This window comes from Dermacentor variabilis, unplaced genomic scaffold (genome assembly GCF_050947875.1).
Source record: "Dermacentor variabilis isolate Ectoservices unplaced genomic scaffold, ASM5094787v1 scaffold_17, whole genome shotgun sequence".
Lineage (NCBI taxonomy): Eukaryota > Metazoa > Arthropoda > Arachnida > Ixodida > Ixodidae > Dermacentor > Dermacentor variabilis.
The window spans coordinates 8450889-8474583 of NW_027460335.1; the positions used below are offsets into that span (position 1 = coordinate 8450889).

The following is a 23695-nucleotide window of genomic DNA, read 5'->3' on the forward strand; positions in this document are numbered from 1 at the left end:
TACCACCAGTGCGTTAATTCTCTCAGGGAGCAATGCGCCTCTGCGCAACATAGGTAGATTGCGTAGCTTCATGTTTCAGATATAGGCGGCTATTCAGGCACAAATTAAGTGTTACTTAAAAAAAACTATGTTAAGAATGCCAGTTCAGTGGCCTAAAGCTACGATTGGTACCGGCCGACAAGAGCTGCGCACGCACCAAATCAAGTAAAACCACAAAAAAAATTACTGCACAGACTTTCTGCGAGAAAAACTGGCCGTCCGCCAGCGTCCGCGCAACGAACGCGCGTTCGCTAGCAGACACTTGACAATGACAGAGAAATTCAAGACGTTGTCTTTCAAAACACATGCCTCAAATATGTATACGTTGCAAAAAAGGTGTCACTACAAATTTGGAGTTGAAATAAAGCACCATTATAAGAGCGTAGGTGCGCAGTCGGTCTCAGCGCCCGCAGCGGAATTACGTTGAATATACCGCGAAGCGCGCCCCCGCCTCAATCTAGTAAATCCAGTCCGCTCGGAGCGCCCTCACACAATTCTTCCACACGCGGTGCCTCAGCGGGAGAGCGCTGTTTGGTCCACTGGACCCGACCCTGCGCCGTATCACCGCAACGCAGCTGAGGTGAGAGTACTTTTTGTGCGATTACGCGTTCCTTTGCTGACACTTGCAGGGACCACCGCGTTTGCGAATGCGTGTGGTATAAAGTAATCTCATAATGCCAGGTTGCGCAAAACAGTTGACGCAGTCTTGCAGAAATCGCAGAACCACTAATTCGTGCCTTCGATGAGCATTGCTGCACTTCCTTTGCGCTGCCTTTAATTGAATGGAGTACCACTGTTAGCAATGTGCAACAGGCCTGTATTTTGTCGCGACGAAAACAAGGTGGGACCTCCCACGCGCAAACATATCCGTATACACTGCACTGTTAGTGCTGGAAATGTTGTCTCGTGGGTCTTTTTTTTTTTTTTCTCTCTCCACGTTTATGGGATGTTACGCTTCTTTTTATGCGGAGGTCACGCCATAGTTGTGCTGTTGTGCTGAGCAGTGGTCACACATGAGTGCATTTATTTCTCTTCCTCACTGCTTATGCTGACCACACCAACTGGGGCGTCAGTGCTTTCCATTTGGTGCACTCAGGTGGTGACGCCTCCAGCGAGCCTACCGAACGAGAAATTTCTCCGTCTCATAAGACAATAAATGGCTAATACTCCACTTAGGCAATGGCTGTTACGCGTGTAAGCAAAGAAGAGATGCAATAGCCCATACCAACGTAAGGGAGAGGCTACAAGCGCTCAGCAAAGTGAAGCAAACAGTGTGCATTCATTAACATCACCGATACAACACACCTAATAGCATATGATTAAATAAAGAACACGCTTAAAATAAGCATCCGAACCATTACAAAGCATTGCATACACCTATCAGCAAATGTAGTGGTGGTTTTGCAACAGCTTTGCTAAATTAAACTTAACACTACACTTTGTGGGTTCGACTCCCACCAAAGGTCAAGAGTTTGTGTGCCCTAATGAACTCTATCTTAACTGTGGCTAATTAACTTCACCTTAGTTAACACCAATGATTGTGCGCTCGAGTGCTGTATCGAACTTTTACTTAAGCCTGCCTTGTCATGTTCACTAACAAGCATAAGCAGACCACTGATGCAGGTTTATAAGGGTTTATACTGGTCGGATCAAGTTCCATAACATTGATAATGACATTGGGCTGCATGGAGATGAGCGAGTGGCACAATGCTTACACATACTTGTACAACCATCAGAGGAGTTCCTCTGTGAATTTTCCTGGTTGCGTGAGGAGCATGTTTCAATTTCGGGCAGTTAGGTGGTGATGTTCCCTAGGCCCATATCCCTGGCTGTGTGCTCAACCATTTGTCTAATGTGTTTTACTTTGCTACTGCTGTCTTTGCAGCTTCTGCTGATGTTTTTTGTGCCCACGAAGATCTAACCTGTCTCTGCATCGTTTACTACAAATAGCCGCAAGTGCTGAATGATGCTGGTTGGCTCATTCCAGAATGTAGTATGTATATCCACTTGCTCAAGGCATGCCGTTGCTTCTATTACTTGTACTGCTCCAGTAAAAAAAGCAGGTAATGAATGGTGGCTTGAGTGATGTATCACACCCTACCACTATTGTGCTGGACAGATGACAAGGCCTGTTCGCGTATTTGAGTTATTGAGGTTCATTCAATGGTGGCACATACCCACTGGCACATGCCCAGTGACCCAAGTTGGTGTCAAGGTGTTTAAATGACAAGCAGCACACATCTAGTGCGGTTGTGGAGTACATGAACAAGGTGGGGGTCAGACCTGCAAACCGGCAGTAGGTGCAAATAATCTCTGGATTTGGACAGGCTGCCACTGGAAATTGAACCTGGCAACATTTAACATGTGAACCCTGTTTAGTGAAGCTAGCTTAGCTCTTTGAGGTATTATCGGGCATTTCCCGACATATCGTTGGGTGTAAGGAGGTTAGAAAAACGCAAAAGCTTATACAGAACTTGCTAATGGCCACGTCCTCTACTGCAGACGTCTTCCAGACAAGAGGGAATATAGGGTAGGATTTCTAATTCATAAGTACACAGTGGGCAACACTGATTAATTCTGCAGTATTGACATGCGTGCAAATAGTTTGTTTTTGGTGAACGATTTTCACCTGCCAATCTCTGTTACAATGCTGTCACTCAACTTAATACACGCCTTTCTGTATCGGAAGTTTCTTGAATGTTACTGCTGGTTCTATCCGTTTTCTGTCGTCGCCTAACCTTGTGTAATCAGATTGTATGCACGACAGGAATTCTGTAGTACATTTTGGAATGCGTGAAGGCACCAGCGATTACACTGGAACATATTCGACAAGTCATGTATAAAAGCTGATGCAGTTGACTAGCAAATCATATTTAAAAAATTGTTGAGTGTACTTGCCACTATCATTGTGTTGAGTGTAACTTGTTTTCCTGGGCACAGGTTTGCTGAGTGCATTGTGCGACTCTGGTTTTCACCATCACTTCAACATGACAGTATTAATAAAAGGGTAGCAGTCGTCGTGATAAAACTTAACATGAAACTTAGATTACTCATAGTATAACCCTACTCTCCAACCTCCAGGAATGATGATAGAACAGTTTTATGAAGATGTTGAATTAGCAATGAGAAAGAGGCAAACTTAGTTTACTGTATTCATGGGTGACAATAATACAAAATTGGAAGAAAATTGTATGGGAGAACAGGCGACTGGCAACTATGGCATCAACTCTAGAAATAGTAGACAAGAGATGTTGGTAGATTTCGCGGAAAGGAATTGCCTTCAAATGATGATTGCCTTTTTCTGGAAGCGCAGTAATGGGAAATTCACCTGAAAAGGCCCTAATGGGCAAACAAGAAATGAAATAGATTTTATACTCTGTGCCAACCCTAGCATAGTGCAGAATGTAGAAGTGTTAGGTATGGTAAATGGCAGTGATCATAGGTAATTGAAGTTATTGATTGTAGGTAGATTATTCTAAATTTGAAGAGAAAGACAAAATTAGTTAAAAGAAAACAGACCAGCCTAAACACAGTCAGGGTAGAAGTAGATGAATTCAGGCTGATGCTCTCAAACAATTATGCAGCTTTTAGTAGAACAGAAATATGAAGATAACATTAATGGTAATGAATGAAACTGTAACATGGCTGATTTAAGAATTAGAAATTGAAGTGAGAGGTGAGGCACAAAGGCAACATGTAAGCTCTCCTAAGCAGACAAAGAAACGAGAAACCATGAAAGTTCACATACTGCAGGCATTATCAAATCGTGGCCGTTAGCTTGTTGCTATCATTCAAAAGAAAAGTGTACAATAATTGGATTCTACTGGTACTAACATGTGGGTCAGTAACTTCGAGGTTAACAAAGAAACTCGGGAACAATTAATAACTGCACAACAAGTGATAGAATGAAGAAGGTTAGATGTACCTTGAAGAGACAGGGAGAGAGCAGTGTCGATCTCAGAGTAAAGAAAAGTAGCTGGCATTCTGGTTAACACTAAGAGGAAAAAATGTAGCTAGGCAGGCGATGTAATGCATAGGGCAGATAATCGGTGGTCTATTTGGCCTATAGAATGGGTGCTAAGGAAACGAAAGCACATTCGAGGGTGGCTGAAAGTTACGTGGGATGATGAGATTAAGGAATTTGCAGGCACAACTTGAAATCAGCTGGTGCAAGACAGGGAAAATTGGACATCATTGGGAGAGGCCATTGAAGAGCGGCACATGCCGAGTGCAACATGCCCACTAACCCAACTTGGTGTCTTGAGAAGTTTGTTGTAAAGGAGCACATACCCAGTGTTACATGCTCAGTGCCCTAAGCTGGGCTGATGGTTGGTTTTCAACCCAGTTCCAATGGCACAGCAGCCAGATGCTCTACCCATTTCACCATAGACCACTCAGTGACACAAGTTGACGGGAAAGAGGTTACGTACACATGCACGCACGCGTGCACACACACACACACACACATTAAAAAATTATGAGGTTTTACATGCCAAAACCACTTTCTGATTATGAGGCACGCCATAGATGAGGACTCCGGAAGTTTCGACCACGTGGGGTTCTTTAACGTCCACCTAAATCTAAGTACATGGGTGTTTTCGCATTTCGCCCCCATCGATATGCGGCCGCCGTGGCCAAGATTCGATCCCGCGACCTCAGGCTCACCAGCCTAACACCATAGCCACTGAGCAACCACGGCGGGTATGCATACATACATACATACATACATACATACACACACACACACACACACACACACACACACACACACACACACACACACACACACACACACACACACACACACACACACACACACACACACACACACACACACACACCATCATCATCATCATCATCATCATCATTATCAGCCTGGTAACGCCCACTGCAGGGCAAAGGCCTCTCCCATACATCTCCAACTACCCCGGTCATGTACTAACTGGGGCAATGTTGTCCCTGCAAACTTCTTAATCTCATCCGCCCACCTAAATTTCTGCCGCCTCCTGCTACGCTTCCCTTCCCTTGGAATCCAGTCCATAACCCTTAATGACTATCGGTTATCTTCCCTCCTCATTACATGTACCGCCCACGCCCATTTCTTTTTTCTTGATTTCAACAAAGATGTCATTAACTCGCGTTTGTTCCCTCACCCAATCTGCTCTTTTCTTATCCCTTAACGTTACACCCATTGTTCTTTCCATAGCTCGTTGCGTCATCCTCAATTTAGGTAGAACCCTTCTCATAAGCCTCCAGGTTTCAGCCCCGTACGTGCGTACTGGTGAGACACAGCTGTTAATACACTTTTCTCTTGAAGGATAATGGCAACCTGCTGTTCATGATCTGAGAATGCCTGCCAAACGTACCCCAGCCCATTCTTATTCTTCTGCTTATTTCAGTCTCATGATGCGGAACCGTGGTCACTATTTGCCCTGAGTAGACGTATTCCCTTACGACTTCCAGTGCCTCGCTACCTATCGTAAATGGCTGTTCTCTTCTGAGACTGTTAAACATTAATTTCATTATCTGCAGATTAATTTTTAGTCACACGCTTCTACTTTGTCTCTCCAGGTCAGTGAGCATGCATTGCAATTGGTCCCCTGAGTTACTAAGCAAGGCAATATCATCAGCGAATCTCAAGTTACTAAGGTATTCTCCATTAACTCTTATCCCCAGTTCTTCCCAATCCAGGTCTCTGAATGCCTCCTGTAAACACGCTGTGAATAGCATTGGAGAGATCGTATCTCCTTGCCTGACGCCTTTCTTTATTGGGATTTTGTTGCTTTCTTTATGGAGGACTGTGGTGGCTGTGGAGCCGCTACAGATATCTTTCAGTATTTTTACATACGGCTCGTCTACACCCTGATTGCTTAATGCCTCCATGACTACTGATGTTTCGAATGAATGAAACGCTTTTTCATAATCAATGAAAGCTATATATAAGGGTTGGTTTTATTCCGCACATTTCTCTATCACCTGATTGATAGTGTGAATATGGTCTATTGTTGAGTAGCCTTTACGGAATACTGCCTGGTCCTTTGGTTGACAGAAGTCCAAGGTGTTCCTGATTCTATTTGTGATTACCTTAGTAAATACTCTGTAGGCAGTGGACAGTAAGCTGATCGGTCTATAATTTTTCAAGTCCTTGGCGTCCCCTTTCTTATGGATTAGGATTGTGTTAGCATTCTTCCAAGCATACATACATACTACTGCTAACTGGCTGAAGTTCTTAAAGAATGCTATTGCATTAAAAATGAACTTTGGCAGCAATGTATTGTGTTTGGCAGGTAATTGACAGTCTGTTGGGGCCACTGAATGGAACTAGGTAGTGTGATGATATAGGAAATTTGCAATCATAGGATGGTATTAGCTGGCCCAAGACATGGGGCTATTGGAGATCCTACAGTGAACATTTTAATAGGCTGATGGCAAGGATCTTAGGATCTTGCAATCACTTTGCATTAGTTAGACTCCTCCAAGAGCTTTAAAATGTATGAGATGGAAAAGGTTGGAAATACATTTTGCTGCCTTAAACCTTGCACAGAAAAAGCTTGCCCTGTTTTCGAGTATTCAATGTGGATTGTCTCTTTAGAAATACTGAACAGAAAGGGTTGTGTTGTGTTCCACGGCTGTGCATTATAAAGTGCCCCCGCATTTATTCTATGATTGGATTTACTTCTTGTACTCGATGATGTAACAGGACTGCAGCCACTCTGATTATTTTCTGCAGGCCTCACAAATGCGATGAGCCAAGCTGAAGGTATGACTGCGAAAATGGCACGCCACGCCCCTTCCAATGTCATCGACCAGGTCGAGGTTGGCACGCAGTGCAGCTTGCCTCTGGCTGACAAGTCTGTTGGGTGCTCCTTGAGAGCAGGCAGTGAGTCGAGGAGCGTGCAGACTACAGAGACTGTGGATCAATCAGTCTCCACCTCAGGTGGGCAGTGACCATCACTCCTCTTACATTTGCTTGCTTGTGTGAGTTTGTGATAAATAGCCAAGTCTGGCTAGCTTGGTATGACCTGCTCAGGTGTGTATGACAGTCTGCTGCTGAGGACGTATGGGCAGGTCTGTGATTCTTGCCTGCATTCTGATTGGGGCAAAATGCAAAAATAATGTTTTACTGAGCACACTGAAGCACCTTAGGTGAGTTTAATCCAGAGCTCTCTTGCCCTGGTGTTGCAGGCCCTCACAGTGCTTTACAATCACATTAAGCCCAGTGAGTCCTTTAGTTATGTCTAAATCAGTATAGTGAAAAAACGGGAATATAGATCAGTGCGAAATGTAAGTCAGCCCCTGTGCTTGAGGTGAACAAAATTCGAACAAAATTCTTTAATGCAGTAACATACTTCTTTATCCATATGCTCATTCATTGAGAGTGGTGAACGGCGCATTGAGACTGTGGGGATTCTTGTTCTGGAAAAGCTTTGAGTCACAACATCCCACAGCACTTGACTAAGCAGGACTAGGCATGCGCAACAGTGTTATCAGGCAACTAGCAGTATGTACTGGGCACCTGAGGTGCATGCCAGCCATAACTTCAGCTGCCTTATACGTGTCTTCAGGGGACTGCAGGCCATACACTCATTTCGATTCTCTCCTGTCGATAGCAACTTCAGGTTTTTTGTGCAATGTTTGCAGACTGCAGTGGCCAATGAGACCTCTTCCGTTGCGCGAGTTTATCCCAGTAGATAGTTCTTTCGCAGCACTCTTGCTACAATGTGGTAAAATCTCATCCACCTTCGCCGATGTGAAAAGTCAAACCTTTTCACTTCAAGAAGCGAGACACTAGTGCAGTGAGCAAATTCAATTGCCTTTGCAGTGAACTGAATTTCATTTCGTTTTATTACCTTAAAGGCCCCAGTAAATGGGGCGTTACATTATGGGTGGCAAGAATAAAAATACATAGTCACAGTAACAGCAAGTTTTTTACATTTTCGACAAACTTCGATAAGCACATGATGACAGCAACGTGGTTAGGAAGGCCGTTCCAATCTAGTGTTATCAGTAGAACTCATGCACGGTGCTCACAAAGAAATTCCACCACAGTGTTTTCAAGTTCACTGTCAACACGGTAGCCATTGCGCAACAAAGCTTCCAATGAAAATCAACAGTTACACTGTTTCCATTTCTATTCTCAGAAGCCAAACGGTGCACTGTCACATTTCTGCTGTACACTTCCACTTATTTTATCACACTGTTTGCAAAGGCAGTAATAAAGTCAAGCCGAGAGATGTTATTTTTGCACCTGTAGCACTATTAACATGTGTTTGCAAAGTTGGCGTGTTGGCCACAGTATTGACAAATGCGATGCTTTTTCCATTTTGGCAGCTATGAACAAGACATTTTTTATTTTGGTTCACAACATACATGGCAAACACAGGAAGATTGCACTAAATGTACTTTGCAATTCCAGACCAAGGCCCAGCCTCTCCTTGACAATTCAGGCCCATGCAATTGCAGCATAAGATTTGCAAAATAGTTTACATAATGTTTACTGGCACTAAGTGGAATTCGAATCTGTTCTTTGTCACAGCGTAATAATAGTGCAGTTGCTGATGTGACTTTTTCGGACACCTGATTTTCTGGACCAGCTCGAATATTTAGACTCTGCCATGGTACCACAACGCGCTCCAGAGTCAATATATAACAATGATCAAAATTTGGCATGTTTCAAGCTCTACTCGTTTGATTTTCCAGACTTTTCCCCTTGATCACAAGTCAAAAGCTACCAAAAACGTAAACATCACCGTCATTTTGTTTTTCTGCAGCCTCGAACCTGCATTGCACGCATCTCGCATGCCGATTCAGAGGTTCCGTTTCCGGTACAGCCACGATAGCAGGCACCGCTTGCTGCATCCTCCTGCGAGGCTTGGCCTAATATGCTCAGGTGTAGCTTGGGCTGCCGCGCTGCCTCTCCCACGTTCCATTGAAGCCAACGCTAGCGCCACCGCTTGAGAAGTACATATTGTTGACGTTCGTGGAGCCGCCGCACCGCATTTCCTCTGCCAGGGAGTAAGCCCACTGGCAGAGGAAATGCCAGTGGGCTTACTACACTGTAGCTTCATGCTTTCATCGCTGTTGACACTTGTCAGTCACTTATGGTCAATTGTACTGTTCATATCACCAGTTGTATTGTTTGTATTGCCTTTAGTGCATTCTGGCTCACTTCAGCTGCATACTGCAACACTAGGCTCAGGCGCTTCAAGAACCAAATGTCTGCAGTAGTTGCATTGGCAGCTGCTACCGATGGTGCCGACACTGCCTTCATTGTTTGTCTCAAACTTGAAACAGAGTTTGAAGCGAACAAATTATAGCAGACTGACGATGGAAAATACGGCCACCATTATCAGGCAAGTGCAAAGTGGCCGATCGAAAGCGGACGTCACAAAGGAATTTGAAATCTTGAAGCAGACAATATCAGACTATCTAGAAAACAAGGTGAATATTTTAGAAGCTGCCGAGAAATCTGCGGTAGCCGTACAGGAGAATGCCAGCCAAGGTGCCAACCCAAAACTTGCACCATGATCGCCAAGCAAGTGCCAGCGTCTGGTGATGTTTAAATTAAAAAGCAGAAGCCCTGGCACGTCAGATGAAGATTGAGGGTTTTAAAATTATAATGGCTGTGTCTGAAATGTCAGTGTCCGAGACTGACAATGGCACATCTTTGACACCGTACCCGATGCTCATCCAAAGTGTTCTATCACCGACGGAGTTGTAAATTGATTTCATGCACGCTAAATTATAGCTGCCAGTGTTTGTGCAGCAGCTGGATGCAGTGCAAACTGCAGTTGCAAACCTGAAACCTCTGCGAAAGCAAGTGCAGGTTTCTGACTATTTCAGAGCACCTAACGCTTGACACGCTGTAGGGGTATGAACAAACATACTTTTTTTCGCTGCCTACTTTCTACAACATTCGTTTCTTACCACAAGTGGCAAATTTGGTTTCAGAGCAACAAAGGTATGTTGGGCAGTTTTTTTTTTATAGCAATCTAGATATTGTCACGAAAAGACAATTGAAGATGTACCCCGCGTCGGCGAGACACACAGTTGTGCAAGATGCCGTACCTAAAACTCAAGCCGGCCTCCTCAGCCTCTGCTTCTTCAGCGCACACCTCTTGCCGAGTGCGCGTTCCAGTCACTTCTTTCTCAGCGCTGGCACGTGACACCTAGCGGCATTATCCCCCCGCCCAAAGAAAAGCATCGACCCGATGTTTACTAAACTACGATGCTTACTAAAAGAACGTGGAAGTGTGGAAGTTGTATGAGATCGAGTTGGTGCCGCCTTAACGCGCGAAATACGGTTTCAGGTGAATAACATGCACTATCTCTGAGTGGTGCTTTCGACGCCGAGGCGACGCGCCACCGTCGGGAATGACCTCATAGTTCACTTCACTAATGCGGTGTGTCACTTTGTAGGGTCCAAAGTATCTACTAAGCAGCTTCTTAGACAACCCCTGGCAACGGATTGGAGTCCACACCCAGACTTGGTCACTTGGCTGGTGCTCGACTTGCCAATGTCGAAGGTTGTAGCGTCGTGTCTCTGGACTCTGCTGCGTCGTGATGTGTATGCTCGCGAGTTGACGATCTTTCTCTGCATGTTCAGTAAGTTGCTCGGCGTCGAAAGTAAGTGATGCGTCGGTGTCGTGCGGAAGCATTGCGTCTAGCGTGGTCTGGACCTTGCGCCCGTAGACAAGGCGAAACAGGGTGAATTGCGTTGTTTCCTGAATGGCAGTGTTGTACGCGAATGTAACGTACGGCAGGACTTGATCCCACGTTTTATGCTGGACGTCTACATACACAGACAGCATGTCAGCAATGGTCTTGTTTAGCCGTTCCATCAGTCCATTGGTCTGCGAATGATAGGCTGTGGCCTTGTGATGCTGCGTGCAGCTCAGCCAGAATATGTCCTCTATCAGTTGGGCCGTAAAGGCAGTTCCTCTGTCGGTGATGACATGTGATGGGGCACCATGTCTTAGGACTATCTGATCGATAAAGAACTGGGCAGCTTTCGTCACGGCGTAGCGTGTTAGATAGTCTGTGGCGACTATAATCCACTTGTTTCCGCTGGCTGACAAGGGAAAGGGTCCCAGAAGATCCATGCCGATTTGATGAAACGGCGCGCTAGGTGGTGCGATGAACCCCCCGGGCTTCAAAGACAGTGATTTCCTGCGTTGACACTCACAGCAGCTTTGCACGTAATGCTTCACTGTGGTAGAAAGTCTGGGCCAGTAGTACATCTGGCGTACTCTTGCAAGAGTATGAGAAAATCCCAAGTGTCCAGGCATGGGCTCATCATGGCAGGCTAGGAGAATCTCATCACGGAGGGTGGCAGGTACGACCAATAGATACTCCTTGTCGCTGGCACTCAAGTTTTTCTTATAGAGGACACCCTTTCGGAGGCAGAAGGCCGAGAGACTGCAAGAAGTGTGTCGGGAAATTGTAACATTTTTGCCTTCTAGGTGATAGATGAGAGGGCGTATTTCGGCGTCCTCACGCTGCCGTGTGATCAGGTCAGATGCGGCGAGGGCCCCAAGGAATGCGCCGTCTTCGTCCATGTCCTTATCGCAAATTTTGACGGGAGCGCGCGACAACGTGACCGCATCTTTGTGTTTGCGGCCTGATTTGTAGACGATGGTAACATCGAACTCCTGCAGACTGAGACTCCATCGAGCAAGTCACCCGTACGGGTCTCGTAAGTTGGCTAACGAACAAAAGGAATGGTGGTCAGTCACCACCTTGAAAGGGCGACCGTAGAGATAAGGCCGAAATTTCATGATGGCCCACACAACTGCTAGACACTCTTTCTCGGAAGTGGAGAAGTTGATTTCGGCGTGTGAAAAGGTGCGACTGGCGTAAGCGATCACTCGCTCGATGCCTTCCTGGTGTTGAACGAGAACAGCGCCAAGACCTATGTTGCTTGCATCGGTATGCACCTCGGTGTCAGCGTCCTCGTCAAAGTGAGCGAGGACGGCTGATTCCTGCAGGCATTGCCGTAACTCGGTGAAGGCCGCGTCCTGCTCATCCATCCAAACGAAGGGTGTGTCTTCTCGCGGGAGGCGTATGAGTGGTTCGGCGATCCGGGGGAAATTAGCGACGAAGCAACGATAGTAGGCACACAGACCGAGAAAGCGGTGTACTGCTTTCTTGTCCCGAGGAGTCGGAAAAGCAGCAACAGCAGATGTTTTGTCTGGGCCAGGCTGGACACCGTCAGCATTCACGACATGCCCGAGAAACTTCAACTCTTCGTAACCGAAGTGACACTTTTCTGGCTTTAGTGTGAGATTAGCGGAGCGGAGTGCCTCAAGTGCCGCCTCTAAACGCTTCAGATGTTCTTCGAAGGTCGCCGCAAGCACGACGACGGCATCTAAGTATACTAAACAGCTGTGCCACTTCAGACCCGTGAGAACAGTGTCCATCATTCGCTGGAATGTGGCCGGTGCAGAACACAGGCCGAATGGAAGTACTTTAAATTTGTACAGTCCATCCGGGGTAACAAAGGCAGTTTTTTCGCGATCTCGTACGTCAACTTTGATTTGCCAATATCCACTCTTCAAGTCTATGGATGAAAAATGCCTGGTTCGCCGCAGCCGATCTAACGAATCTTTGATCCGCGGAAGTGGATAAACGTCTTTTTTTGTGACGTTATTCAACTTTCTATAAACACAGAACCGAAGCGTTCCGTCTTTCTTTTTGACAAGGACCACCGGCGACGACCAAGGGCTTTGGAATGGTTGTGTGACATCATCGTCAAGTATTTCTTTCACTTGTGCATTAATTACGTTGCGCTCTTTTGCCGATACGCGATAAGGCAGTTGTCGTATGGGACGAGAATCGTCATACGTGATTATTCGGTGTCTCGTGATGGGCGTCTGGCGTACCTTAGAAGTAGATGCGAAGCACTCCTTGAACCGAACTAGCAACTCGCACAGCGCTTTTTGCTTTTCCTCCGAAAGGTCTGAATTGATGTCGATATTGCTGAGTGTCTGAGCTGCGTTGTCCTTTGTCATAGACGCAAAGCATTCAGCAACGTCTGCTATGGGCTCAGCGAAAGCGATAGTACAGTGCAGTCCACTTATAACGATATCGAGAAAGACGAAAAATATGATCGTTATAACCGATGATCGCTATATCTGGACTGGTTATAAAAAAATTTAAAAAAGAAAAAACGCGGTACATACCTTTGCAGCTCCGAACTCGAATTCGCTACTTGCTCTAAAGAATAGATGATGTAGAAAGTCGGCTGTGAAAAACAAACTTTATTTGTAGCGCCAATGACCGTGTCAAGGGTTAGGCGCGCCGAAATAGTCCGAAATCTGCACTTGCTTTTGCGGCAGCTTCAGCTTCACAACCGCGGTGTGCATGGATTCCAGCTGCTGCGTGAACACTGGCGACAATCCTTTGGCATGCATAAAATCAATTAAGGAGTCGATCGACGACAGTGCACTTTGTGTGGACATCGTGGTCGGGGTCAAGGAGCCACTGCCAATCTCATTGTCACTGTCGCTGCTGCCGTCGCCACCGTCGCACAACTTTGCCGTCTGTCGAGACAGCACATCTTCGGCGATCGCCTCGTCGGTGACCTCATCGCAGAACGAGGCAGCACTGTCTGCAGTCAAAAACTCCTCCATCGACGCACCACCTGTGTCACCAGTAGGAACGAGCTCCCAGAGCTCGGTTATGTCAGCGGCTTCCACCGTGTTGGTCTCAGTGGGTTGGGGAAGTTCGTCCTGACGCACAAAGCCCGCCTTTTTGAAGCAGTTGTATATGGTTGACTGCTTTACTTCATACCATGCACCGTAAACGAAGCGCACGGCTTTCAAAAGGCTGATCTTCAGGTCAGGGGGCCCGTCTGCATGACCCGACGTTCCAGGAGCTGCGCGGTCAATGGCTAAAATTAGCCACTCCAGCATGCGCCGCCGATACAGGACTTTAAAGTTGGCGATCACGCCGGCGTCCAACGGCTGAAGGCCTGCCGTAGTATTCGGAGCCAGAAACATCAGTTCTAGAGATGTTAGCTTCGGGTTAACGCTGTGTGTGCTACAGTTGTCAAGTAGCAACACTAATTTTCTTCCTTGGCCTTCAATTAAACTGCCGAACTCGAGCAGCCATTCTTCGAACAGGTCGCGGGTCATCCACGCCTTCTTGTTACTGCGATAGCGGACCGGGATGTGCTGATTCTTAAAGCACGTTGGCTTCTTTGATCGCCCGATCATGAAAGGCTTGAGACGATGGCTCCTGTCCATGCTAACGCACAGCAACACGGTCACCCTAAGTTTCGAGTGCTTCCCGCCGGGGCATCGATCTCCTTTAAGAGCGTGAGACTTCGACGGCAACATTTGAAAAAACAAAGCAGTTTCGTCGCAATTATATATGTCCTTCTCCGCGTAGCGCTCCAGCACGCTGGGCAGCTCTGTCTGCAGCCACTGCTGCTTTGCCTCTGTGTCCAAAGACGCCGCTTCCCCTACCACATTTTTGTAAACGATTTCTTGCCGCTCTTTAAAGCGCTGAATCCAGCCTCCCCCAGGCTCAAAATTTGGCCGTCCCAGAAGAAAAGCGAAGTTTTTCGCTTTGGTGGCAATTATTGGCCCACTAATAGGCACATTATGCGCGCGGGTTGAGATGAACCACTGGTAAAGTGCCTCTTCAACATCGGTGTACAAAGGGTCTCTAACCCTTTTCCGCTGATCGGCATGGTCGCTGATAGCTCCTGCCTTCACAATCGCGGTGCTCCCGGTTTTCAAGATGGTTGATATCGTCGACTGGGCGAGCTCATACTTCTTCACGAGGGCGCTCACCTTGAAGCTGCGTCGAGAGTCCTGCAAAATATCCATCTTCGTGTCAAGCGACACAGCTTTACGCTTTGTCGGCGCCATCTTCGAACTGGGTTGTACCGTTGGTCACGTTGGTTGCACGCTGCTTCGGTGGCGTCAGCCTGCTATCGCGAGAGAGAGAGACTGAGTGCGGGACGGGTGCCACCGCGCCGCTTTGCTTGTTGCTTTTTTTTTCTCTCTCTCTCTTTCGGAGCGACTGTGGCCGACGCGCATGAAGCAGCTAGCGCCATCTTGTGGCGCGCTGCGCCTACTCAAGTACTCTTCGGTGCGCGGGCGGCGCGGGACGCGCAGCGTGGTAATGGCGGCAGATACGAACTTACGGAGGTAAACATCGCCTCGTCTCGACATCGTTCGTTTCAGGGAACTAAGCAACGCAAATGTTACGATTATTTGGCACGGGAAAAGCCATCTGGGCGGCAATATTTTGATCGTTATATCCGATATGCGGTGAATAACCTATCGTTATAAATGTTTTTTTTCCCCATAGACCTAATGCATAAAATGACACTCTCATGTCGACCCATCGTTATAACCGATATATCGTTATATGTGGTATCGTTATAAGTGGACTGCACTGTAGTACGACGAAACAGGTGCCGATGTTCCTGGCTGAAGTTTGTCACAAGGAGCGCAGAATGTCCACCTCGAAGCATAATGAGACTGCGGGCTGCACATACACCGTGAGTCAGCATAAGGGAGGAATTGCCCTCTGCAACAGCTTCACCTTAAGCAGATCGTCATATACGACCGCTACCAGGACACTTGCGCGTGGTGGTAAAGTTACACTGTCGGCATAAACCCGAAGCGCGTTATGTCGGCAATTGTTGCGACTGTTCGCTGCTCTCTCTGTTGAAAAAGTCACTGTGCACTCCTGGAGGTCTATAATGGCACCATACTCTCGCAGAAAATCGTCGCCCAAGATGAGGTCCCGAGAACAATCGCGGATTATAAGGCAGCTGGCTGGAAACGTACACCCACGAATTTGTACTCTGACCATGCACATGCCCAACGGTGTCACGATATGCCCGCCCGCAGTACGAATTTGCGTTCCAGACCAAGGCGTGATAACTTTTCTAAGTTCCGTCGCTAGTTTTCCGCACAAGATCGAGTAGTCGGCACCCGTGTCCAATAACGCACTAACGTGGCTGCCGTCGAGCACAACAGGTATGTCTAGCGAGAGTCTGTCGTTGAGTTCGGCTGCTGTCGTCGCTGAATCGTGCTGAATAGACCATGCTTGCGTCTATGGGAGGTCTTCGGAAGGGTGATTATCAGCGGCCTTGCCCCCGAAGGTCACTGTTCTTAGTTTTTCCGGCGAGGACTTGGCGGTCGTCCCTGCGCTGCTATTAGAGGGCTTCTAGGGGCGGGGAAAATCCCCTAGGGGGCGGCGAGCGCGACTGCCGCCGCAGGAACAGTGGCATACTCTGCTGGTTCTGGTATTCTCCAATCGCCCTAGGCCTTTTGCCATATCTGGGCCTTGGTGAATCCACGGCAAAACCTTGCAGTCCGAGGCGGCAGTATGGGCACTCTCGGTATACATGACCGGCTTCTCCACAGTGATAGCACAGAGGCCTTCTGTCCGGGGTACACCAGACGTCAGATTTCCTTTCGAGCGGGCGCTGGTCCTTCATACGTTGGATCGGTTGCACTGATGGGAGCGGCGGGACGTATGACGCGGCATAAGACGTGGTGGGGATGAAATGGGTCGGAGCGCTGACAGAGACTCACCCCAAAATTTCCGCATACGATGGCCTGTGCAACTGTGCTGTCACAGGTGGCGCATTGCTGCTTGGGACGGGACCTTAGATCGCTTGCTGCACTTCACTTCTCACGAGGGCAGAAATGAAACCCAGTGTGGGCTGAGGCGGGCAGCTGAGCCGTTAAAGCTCATCACGAACCACAGAGCGGATAAAGTCTAGGAGAACGTCCAGGTTTCCAAAGGCAACTGCATCCGTCAGTGAAGCAGCATTCGCGTGCCTGTCATACGTAGCTAAGCGCTGGTCCGAAGGTGAAGTAGCGTTCATTTGCCTTTCATAGAAAGCTGAGCGATGGTGCAGCATCTTTACCATTGGGGTGGCTTCGGTTAAGAATTCACCCACGGTCTTCGGCGGGCTTTGAACCAGGCCAGCAAATAGCTGTTCTGTAACTCCCCGCATTAGACGGCGCAGCTTCTTTTCCTCTGACATGGTAGGGTCCACCCGACGGAAGAGGCACGTCATATCCTCTACGTACGACGTCACGCTCTCATTCGGCAGATGAATGTGGGATTGGAGCGCCCGTTTGGCTCGTTTGCGGCGATCAGCATTGGTGTATGTCTCCAGCAAGGCACAGCGGAACTCGAGCCACGATTTGAGGAGCCCTTCTCGGTTCTTGTACCAAGTGCGAGCACCGTCCTCCAAGCTGAGGTAAATGTTTCTCAACTTTGCCGTGTCGCTCCATTCGTTTATCTCAGCAACGCACTCAAACTGGGTTAACCAGTCTTCTACATCCTCGAAGACATCTCCGTGGAACACTTTCGGCACTCTGAGATTCTGCAGCAGGTACTGAATTGCCGTTGTGGCCGTACCTTGCATAATGGTCGATAGAGACGTCAATGTTCCTTCCATACTGGTCTGTGGGGGCGTCGATGTTGTGGAGAGGTGATCAAGCTCCGGAGGTAATCCTCGGATTCTCCTGCGGGCCCGGTGAACAGGGGTGTCCACTAGTATGGGGCTGGTACTCCTGCTACCAGGAGGGGTTTGTGGCATCGGATGAACCGTACCCTGCACCTCCACCAGTTTTGTCACTAAAAGACAATTGAAGATGTACCCGGTGTCGGCGAGACAGACAGTTGTATAATATGGCGTACATAAAACTCAAGCCGGCATCCTCAGCCTCTTCTTCTTCAGCGCACACCTCTTGCAGAGCGCGCGTTCCAGTCCCTTCTTTCTCAACGCTGGCGCGTGACACCTAGTGGCAATATACTGATGATCGGTTATAACAATCAGATTTTTCGTTTATTTTTGAAATTGTGAGCAGAATATTTGCATAAGTGGAGTTGTTATAATTGGACTGCGCTACACATTCTGAAGGTTGTACAAGAACATCGCGAAAAAAAAATGACCAACTAGCAGTGCCTTAAATGAACCGTATGATGCTCTCCTGACACTGCTGGAATTGAACAGTGTACTTCCTGCCCGCAGGAAAACAGCAGTGGATCTTGACTGCATCCACTATTAAATAGTTGCCCACTTATAACAAGCATACCGTATTTACTCGAATGTAGGCCGAACAAAAAAAAGTGAGGACAGCGTTCACAAAATGCAAACAGCATTTATTGAATCTGAACGTGCAGAGCTCATTCAACGTCATCGTCGCTGCTAGACTCGTCACTGTGTTCCTTGTCACAGTTACCTTCAAACAGTGCACTATCTTCGGCACCATCAAGCGCATTCGATATGCTGCACTTTTCAAAGGTGAGCATGATCAAAGTACCTGGGATGTCGTCCCACACTGCAGTTACCCAGCCCGCTAGCTGTGATAGTGATGCACGTTTGATGCGGCCCATTGCCGTTAGCATGTGGTCGTCGTCAGTCAACCAGTCTGTGTGATACTTCCGCAGACGATCCTTGAAAGGTTTGTTGATGCAGACATCAAATGGCTGCAACTGGCCCGTCATACCGCCCAGTATGACAGCGAGGTCCGTGTTCGCTTGGGTGAGAGCAGCCTTCATGTTGTCGGTCAAGTGCCCATGGTAAGATTCGACGACAAGAAGCGCACACAGATACGGCCAACACGACACAGGTCAAAATGGCAACCTCGCTTGTGTGCGGTTGGCTACTGGCATGGCTAGTAGCGGCTGCGATACTAACTTTTCTAGATGGCGCTAGCTATGCACCATGTTTAGCAGTTTCAATGAAAAACTGGCATGTGTTTAAAAATCCTTGAATCTAAGCCGAGCCTAGAGTTTGAAATATGATTAATTGAAAAAAAACTATCGGCCTAGATTTGAATAAATACGGTACGTAGAGGCTCTGCTGGAATTTTTTGACATGATTTGGGAAACGGTAGTAATGCCAAAAGCACAGAAAACTGCAATAATAGTACCATTCTTTAAAGCCAGAAAACTCCCACCATTTCTAAGCAGCTACTGACCTATTGCTCTCATTAGCTGTTTGGTAAAATCTTATGAATGTATACAGTCGCTGACCGATTTTCCGGACTCCAAAAATTCGGACATGCTCGATTATTCGGTCAGCTTCGCGGCACCGCCATTCTCCCCATAGACCACAATGTATAACAACTGCCGAAAGTTCGGACACCTTGCAACCTCTCGTCCGATTTTTCGGACACTCCTTGAGCCAACTCGATCGATGGCATTCGCCCCCACTGACTCTGTCCGGTGCATGGCTCGACTTGCTGAACGCTATTTGTGTTTTGAACTGAGCCTCCTTGCTGCCCCACGAGGTGGCGCTACTGAAAATCCCCGCCTATCATCATCGTTTCTGCCTGGTTCGGTAGAGTGGCTATGAGTGACTACAGCAGTTCCGGTCTCAGCTTAGTAAGCCATGTCACCATAGCCATGTCAAGGCAGTCCAGCTGCTGATTTGTTTCTTTCTTCGTGCACGACGCTGCGACTAGGCCACGTTTTTAGTTTGTGCGAATGGTGCCGGCGTGACAGCGTAGTGGTGTTTGTGTGCTGTGTCGAGGTCGCGGTGATCGAACGTTTTAGTATACGGAAACATTGCGTCAAGTGTCCAATGGCGCCGATAGTGCCCGTGCAGACTGCGCTGGGAAATGTTGGCAAGCGTGGTACTAAATATACCACAATGTCAATGGCGAAAAAGATCGCCATTGTGCAGCAAGTCCTGAGCGGCCGGTCTCAAAGCGGAGTTGCTCGAGAATTTAACATTCCGAAGCAGACGGTCTTGGATTACATGAGAAACAAGATGAAGATTCTTGGTGAAGCAACGAAGTCTTCCTCCAGCCTGGAAAGGAAAAATTTTAGGGACGGCAGCCACCCGAAGCTTGAAGAAGCCCTCGACATGTGGTTGTGTGCTATAGTTGCCAAGCGGATTCCTGTGTCTGGAGACCTTCTGAAGCAGAAGGCAGAGACGCTCGCTCTCCAGATGAACATCGAGGGCTTTATGTTCAGTGACGGATGGCTCCGTAACTTCAAAAAAAGGTACGACCTTGCTTTCAAGAGGATGTGCGGCGAGAGTGGTGCCGTTGACCGGACCCTCGTTGCGAATTATCGCTCGGAGACTCTGGAGTTGCTGTTGTCCCAGTTTTCGCCAGATGACGTTTTTAACTGTGACGAAACTGCCCTATTCTATAAGATGCTGCATGATAAGACCCTTTCTGTGTCTGGCGATCCCTGCCACGGCGGGAAGCACAGTAAAGAGCGCGTCACCATCATTGTAGGCAGCAACATGTCGGGGACAGAGAAGCTTCCGCTTCTTGTGATTGGCAAATCAAAAAGCCCGAGGGGCTTCAAGGGAGCGAAGTCACTGCCCGTCTGGTATGAGGCCAACTAAAAAGCATGGATCATGCAACAGCTGTTCAGCGACTATGCCCGCAATCTTGACAGGAAGTTCAAGTCGCAAAACCAGAAGGTACTGCTTTTTGTGGATAACTGCGGTGCACACGGTCACATCCATGATCTCGAGTGCATCCGCTTGGAATTCCTGCCACCCAACACCACGAGTGTCCTCCAGCCCATGGACCAGGGCATTATAAAAAATTTGAAGGTCCTATACAGAGCACGCCTCTTGAACCGCATGGTCGTCTGCATCGACGCCGGCAAGCAGTACGCTGTTAGCCTTCTGTCGGCTATAAACATGCTTGCGGATGCCTGGAAGGCGGTGGCCCCTGCCACTCTACAGAACTGCTTTCGGCACGCTGGATTTGTTATAACCGATGAAGTGAGTGCCATGGAGGCCCCAGATCTGTCGCCTTCAGATGTGCTCACTACTGAAGCCGAAAATGTTCAAGACTTGCGCAGTGGTGGCATTGCGATTCCGGACACTGTCTCATTTGGTAGTTTTACAGATGCTGACAGTGCTGTACTGACGTGCGCAGAACTTGACGACGACGAGATCATTCGTCAGGTTTGTGCTGCCCCGCCGGATGATGACTCTGAGTCAGAGGATGACGCACCATGTGCGCCGCTGCCGTCGCACGCGGAGCTTGTACAAGCAGTGACTGTGCTTTCAACCGCCTACAGTGACCGCACGACCCTCTCCGAGATTGAGGCTGATCTGATTGCGCGTAAACGGAACAGCGTGCAACGGCGCATTCACGATTTCTTTGCGCCTGCTGCCGCGCCCAAATAAGGGCGTGGAAATAAAGGATTTTTTTTCGGAATCTGTTTTTTTCGGACACCTGTTTATTCGGACATTTCAGCGGTCCCCGTGAGGTCCGAATAAACGGTCGGCGACTGTACTGAACACCGAGCTAACATTTAGCTTTGATACACAAAAGCTGTTAGACAGTCATCAATGCAGGTATAAAAAGGGTTGTTCAAGAACTGATCCCCTTGTTCGATTTGAATATGAACTACACAGTGCCTTTCTACAGAAAAAACACTATCTCACAGTTTTCGTTGGCTTGGACAAAGCCTACTACATGGATATATTGGTATAGTGCGAGATTTTGCAGACCTAGGGATTCATGGCAAGATACTGATCTGTCCCGCGGACTTTATGTCCAATCGAACATTTCAGGTGCGTCTTGGCACAGTGCTTTCATGAATATTCGTCCAGGAAAACAGCATCTACCACGATGGCCAAGTGGCTATGGTGTTGTGCCTGGCAAGAACGAGGTCACGGGATCAAATCTCCACTGCAGCTGCCGCGTTTCGATGGGGGTGAAATGCAAAAAAACCTGTGTCCCTTGCATTCAGGGCATGTTTAAAGATTCCCTGGGGGTCAAAATTAACCCGGAGTGCCCCACTACGGTGTGCCTCATGATCAAATTGTGCTTTTGGCACTGAAACCCCAGAACTGAGGAAAACGGCGTGCCACACGGTTGTATTCTAAGCGCAACACTGTTCGTGAGGAAAATAACTCCAGAAACAGAATTATGCCATCTTCTTTAATGCATTCTTTATGGGTCATTCCATGCCAACTGTCCCAACCTTGGCGCTCGACCATAAGCGATTTCTTTAAAAAAAAATTGAGGACTATCTATTTAAAGCAAGAAGACTTCCTGTAAAATATTTTTGCGAACAAAAATTTTTCAGCACCACTAGGAACATGCGAAGTTTTTTAGAGAGCTCGAAAGTACGAGTCGTAAAACGCATTGTTAAAAAATTTTCTCTTAAATTAGGCGAGCACACGATTTTCCCTTGAGAATGAAGATATGGTTTTCACTTAAAAAAAGAGTTATCGATCTTTATGTTTCCGTGAGTTTCTTATATGGCACTAAATATGCAAAATTTGGTGCATATTGGGAATATTTTTGCAGAAAAATAACTTTTACTGAAACGTTATATTTCATAGTAACTAATTGCCAGCAAGTTGTACTGTAAGTGAAAAATAATTTGGGACGAACATAATGTGAAATGGCCTGTACAGCTGGCGACAAAGTTGCAAAACAGTTAATTTTAGCCTATATTTAGTCGTAAATTTAGCATTGAGGTGGTTGGGGTAAAAATACGCTAAATAGTGTATTTATTATAAACATTCATTGCCTACAAAATGAGAAACATTTATCAAATTACTTTTTGTTTTAAGCATGAAAAACATTTTTGAATTTGTGTTATACCGGTCTCTGTGCTTCCACATGTTTCCCCTTCGTAGGAAAGCGTCCTAGCGATAAGTAGAACTAGCGCAGACGCAAAATTTCCTGAGTCGATGGAGGAACATCTAGACAAGATATTCAGCTCCTCAAGTTTTTACATGAGTGCTTTATTAGAAATTATTAGCCTAGCGAATAAAATATGCGAGTCCCAATAGAGCGCATTTAACCGGATGTCGCCGTACAGCGACAGCCCGCATAGCGTCGCCATGCGGCATCGGAAAGTTACGCCGGTGAGTGCAGAGTGCAGTTAGGTACACTAAGATCTAGAAGTGGGCAAGAACTTTGTGAATAAGAAAACGATCTGTTGCTTTATTACGGCAAATATGTAGCAAATATCAGCCAACACTATCGTGTTCTTGCGACCATGTTTGCAGTGATGTTAGAGGAGTGATGTCGCCTCGTTTATTCGGACCTCACGGGGACTGCGGAAATGTCCGAATAAACAAGTGTCCGAAAAAGCAGATTAAGAAAAAAAAAAATAACTTCTTTATTTCCACGCACTTATTTGGGCTCGCCAGTAGGCTTGAAGAAATCGGGAATGCGCTGTTGCACGCTGTTCTATTTACGCGCAATCAGATAAGCCTGAATCTCGGAGAGGGTCGTCCGGTCACTATAGGCGGCTGAAAGTACAATCACTGCTTGTACACGCTCCACATGCGACGGCAGCATAGCACATGGTGCGTCATCTTCCGACTCAGAGTCATCGCCCGGCAATGCAGCAGAAACCTGACGAATGATCTCGCCGTCGTCGAGTTTTACGCATGTCAGTACAGCAGTGTCAACACCTGTGAAACTGTCAAATGATATGGTGTCCAGGATCGCAATGCAACCACTGCACGGGTCTCAGCAGAACATTTTTCGCGTCAGTAGGGAGCACATCGGAAGGCGACAAATCCTAGGCCTCCTGGTATCTGCTTGCCGGCATTCCCCAGCGCAGTCTGCGCGGGCACTGTCGGCGTCATTAGGCACTTGACGGGATGTTTCCGTATGCCGCGTTGGATTACCGGAACCTCGAGACAGCACACAAAGGAAACACCACCATG

The 23695-nt window shown here is 47.4% G+C and overlaps 1 long non-coding RNA gene across 2 annotated transcripts in view; it reads left to right on the plus strand.

The window, feature by feature from the left end:
- The first annotated feature begins 534 nt into the window (after positions 1-534).
- LOC142568153 (uncharacterized) overlaps positions 535-23695 on the plus strand; it is a 35186-nt gene continuing 12025 nt past the window's right edge. The window contains exons 1-4 of one of the 2 annotated variants that reach the window (XR_012825372.1): positions 535-619; positions 1925-2032; positions 5611-5688; positions 6770-6976. This is a non-coding gene — a long non-coding RNA (uncharacterized LOC142568153). The remainder of the gene's footprint in view (positions 620-1924; positions 2033-5610; positions 5689-6769; positions 6977-23695) is intronic. The other variant, XR_012825371.1, reaches the window with a different exon arrangement.